The sequence below is a fragment of the Haliaeetus albicilla genome, assembly GCF_947461875.1.
Source record: "Haliaeetus albicilla chromosome Z unlocalized genomic scaffold, bHalAlb1.1 SUPER_Z_unloc_1, whole genome shotgun sequence".
Classification (NCBI taxonomy): Eukaryota; Metazoa; Chordata; class Aves; order Accipitriformes; family Accipitridae; genus Haliaeetus; species Haliaeetus albicilla.
The window spans coordinates 81,229-85,766 of NW_027212410.1; positions in this window are offsets into that span (position 1 = coordinate 81,229).

Consider the following 4,538-nt stretch of genomic DNA (forward strand, 5'->3'; position numbering starts at 1 on the left):
TTCAGATGAATAAGAAATAAAAATGGATGACTGGTGGCGTGAGTTGGTAAGTCTCCCTCTTCTTGATCATATGATTGTCAGATTGGCTTCGTTCTGGTCTTCTGCTTCTATACTTTAAAAACCAGCAAATGCTTTGGCACAGACAAAGCCCATGCGGAAGACTTGTTTGGAGTAATGTGGTTACAAGTAATGAGTACAATACACAGCTATAGTCGTGGTCAGGAGAGGAAACGTACCTACCTGCTACATGCATTTACAGATTTTGTAAGTTCTTAACTTTTGTTCTTATAAGGTACTTGGAAAGGAAAATTATTTACAGAATACAAAGTGATAGGCAGGAAAACAAGGTGCTGTTTAGGTTTTGTACACTGGTTAACACTTACTGTTTATCAGATACTCTTGAAGATTGTGCCTAATAAAATTATTTAATGATGAGACCAAATTTTGTGATTCAGAATGATTATCTTAGATTATTTGTGGGATTAAATGTATAGTTGCATTAGTTTGCATTTGTAGGAGTGCCATATAAGACTTCTTCACTTTGCCACGACTTAATTTCCCTAGTTTAAAATACAGATACAGTGATACTTGCATCATGTCTTAGTGGTGGCACTCAGGACTATCAGCGGAAGTCAGCTAAAATTGTCAGGTAGATGTGAGTGAGCTACAGTGGCATAACAGGGCTGTTACTCGCATAATATGAGTGTTATTCAAGTGAATGGTGCACTGACATCTTTAGTATATCAGAGGTTAATAAGGATCAAGATATAGTGGCCTAAGGCTGCTTTATTCTTAAAATAGTCTATGTAGGGATTTTACGTGATTTATGCATAGTGACTGACACTAACTGAGTATCTTTGAAGGCCAGCCTTTTCTCCACTTTGAAAAGTGCATTGAGAATGAGAAGATCTGTGTAAGAGCTAGTTAATAATTAAAAGCATTTTAAAATGGAGGATCAGCTCCTAGAGCATAATTTTGTGGTAAGTTAATTTTCTTCAGAACATGTAAAATGCAACCACTCATTACTACTGTTTACGCCTGACTTTTTGTTTTTCCCCAGCTTTATGACCTTTAAAACACCTCTATTACTGAAACAAAGGAGGAGTTCTCTGATGACAAGCTGTGATCTTATTTTGTGCTTTGAGTTGGTCCCCTTATATAAAATTCTAATGTTTTTTTACGATAAGTACTTATCCATTACCAGCATGTGGCAGCCTCTTAAGATCTTTGTAAAACTTTGCATAAAGAGTTGTAGAGAACTCAGGTTTGCCACATAAAGATGATAGGCTGACTAGTCCTTTGTTCAGACATGTCACATGTTCCAGTAGTAAGGTCTATCACCATTAACCGTTTCTCCCTTGCTGCTAGCCTGTGTAATTAGTAAAGATGCTCTGGACTTCATTGACTTCACTGTTTCACTGACCAGCTTCAGCATCTTTTTGTCAGTGGCAAAGCAGGTCCCTTGTGTGAGAATAAAGTGAAAATTTCAAAGTGTAGCTGAGTCTGCCTGCCAGATAAAATGAGAAGGTCAACCACTGAACAGCGAAGCATTAGAAGTGATGTTGTAATAGAGATTGAGTGAAAAGTTTTTCTTAGGCCTGAGACTATCTGACCTTATAACTGGGTGCTCATGGAGAATTATGCCTCCATACTGACTCACTTCTGCCGCAAAATATGTTATATCCAGCTGTTTTAAGAATTCTTAAGCTTTTGTCTCAATCCTGTTTTCAGTGAAGCCACTCATAGCTTTGCAGGGAACAAGACCTGGGCTTTGACATCATGTTACTACACTGAAGAATGTTATATTTTTTCTGCCCCAGGACACTGTGTTCTCTCAGGTGAACAAACAAAATTAGATCCTGACAATAACTGAGGTAGTGCTGACTTTTATTGTAAAAAAGTAAAAGTCTTCTCTTTTTTTGCCAGAAGATGGCATTATCATTAAAAATTTAGGCTTCTTGAAAACCTACCAATACTACTCTTATTTCTTTACAAAGCTAATTAATGTTGAAAAATTACATATCTGTTTTAGAAACAGTGTCTTCTGACACAAAGAACTCTACAGTGTTGGACAAATAAAGTATTCTTTTAATGAGGAGAAAGGCGCTCCTTTCTTTTAGAGCATTGCCAATTAAAAAGCCAGAAGGGTTTCACTGAAAACAGCTGTTTCCCCTGAATTCTCTCATGTATGAACCAGACCAAATCTTCTAGAAAATTGTCTACTCTTGAGTTTTGAAGTAATCAGAAATGCTGGAACCCATCACCATGACAATTGCTTATTTTTTTGCATGGTTAATTAGTTTGTTACTCCTTTATTTGTCAATGTTCAGTTTTCCTAGGCTGTGAAATTGCTGTACCATGGATGGAGAGACACTGCAGTTACTTCCTGAAACCACTTATTTCCAGTAAGATTTAATATATCTGGGGAAGCAGAAGCAGTTATATTACTTCCTGGGCCAGCTCTCATTAAGAAGCCAATTAGTTGCTTTCATATGGCACAGAGCCTTAGCTAATAAGCTGTGCGGAGCTGCTTACATGTCTCAGTACTAAACTTCTTGTATGTTCTGCAGTACCTATATTACTTGAATTTTCTGTATTTTGAGAATCCTACTCCCTTGTTACCCCAGATAATGGAAACCTGTCTCTACAATCATTTCTAGCTATTTAAATGTATTTTGTTTAATTTTTAATTAGAACCTTGACCTTAAAATTCTTAGTTCTCTCCCCTTGTCTGCTGCTCTTGTTTTGGGAAGTGTCTCCATTTTTTTTCTCTTTTGTCCTCTCCTCTCTCCTGTGTCCAACACTATAGTTCAAACAGAGGTCAGTACTGAATTAGTTCTTGCAGTGGTCTTTGGCCACTCTGTATTTAACTTAAGTATATATAAAGATGTAGGTGTAATCTAGGATACAGAGTAAGAATAGACAAAAGAAATTTGCTGGATTGTTTTCATCTTTAACAGATTCTCAGTATTGAGACTGGTGTCTTGGCTTTGCGTTCTAGCTGCTCCTTTCATCAAACAAAAGAAGTTTCTCATGGCAGTGCATACAGACAGTTACACAGGACCTGTACTGGTTCTATACTTCAAGCTACTTTATGTAAGATAGGCATTTTTTCAAAAACATAACCCTTCTTTAAGTGAAGTCTGAAGTTCCTGTAGAATTTTATCTGTTAGAGAAGTTAGCAAATTGTGAACGCTTGTGAAAACCCTTGCACGTGTGTCTTAGCCTCTCTGATCTTTGGGTTTGCTCTTCTTTTTGTCAATTTTGATTTCCCCTTCCTAGGATCTAACAATCCCCGCAGTGGCTCTGACTTTACCTCAAGATTCGGAATTACATTACGTACATATTAAATAAGCCCACCTACATACCAGTGTTTTTGTCTTGAAGCTTGTTACTCCTGAATCTCGTAATTCTGTTATGGCTAACTACTATCTACAGCTTAGATAGTAGTGTCTAGCTTCTAAGTCATTTTAGATGTCCTCTACTGCACCTTTTGGCCTCTGTCAGCACTTTAATATAATCTTTATTGTTTTATTGTTATTATATTGTATATGTATGCTATATATACATATATTGTATTATATGTCAACATAATATGTTAATTAATGATATGGAATCAAACTGGGGGGTGATATTTGGTGACCTTATTTTCTTATATAATGTTATTGTAGAGATGCTTGAAAATCCTGTCAAAGAACTTACCCTGAATTACAGGGGGAAAAACTTAGTCTTAAATAACTTGGAGTTGTTGAATGTTATTGTAACCTCCAAAACTGAGTAAGAGCTGTATTTGCTAAGGTCCTAGACTGAACAAAGATATAAGAAGGCAGTGGGCAACAGACACTTGAAGTGCTATCATTTTTCCATTTTATGGAACAAGTAAAAATATCTGCAGATATTAATCCATCTGGATACAGACAGCTGCACAATGCATTGCTAGGGAGACATGAGTGAAGGAGTTGGGGGTTTTTTGGCATACCTTTCAGTGATGCATGTTGCTTTTTCGGGTTTCCTAAGCATGCAAGTGTGGCGTTCCAGTAGCATATATAGATTTAGAGAAATTCTGTGTTTCACATTTCGCAGAACGTTTTGGTTATTCTGTCAAGGACACTTAAATGCTCACAAGATTCATGACATACAAGAGAAAGTTACACAACAAAACTACAACTTTGCTGTAGTTCATCTGTAAGATGAATGGTCTTAGTTATTCAGCTTGAGGTGAGGACAAATGCAATTTCTTCTCCTTTGGTTAGTTAACCAGGGATAGCTGAACCACATTAGACCACATGCCCCGATATTAAATTAAGTGTCTAAAATTAGGCATTTTACATTCTGTAGCTTGAGGACAGGGTTTCAGTAGCTGCCGCATTCATCAAGTAGACATCAGGCGTGTAGGAGCTCTGCAGCAGTAAGTAACACTGCATTGTGCATTTCTTACACGTAATTGTGTATTGTCTGTAATTTTAAAATATAGTTTCATACATAAAATATTTGTTTCATGTTTAGTTTATTGTTGTTATTGCTATATTCTGTAATGT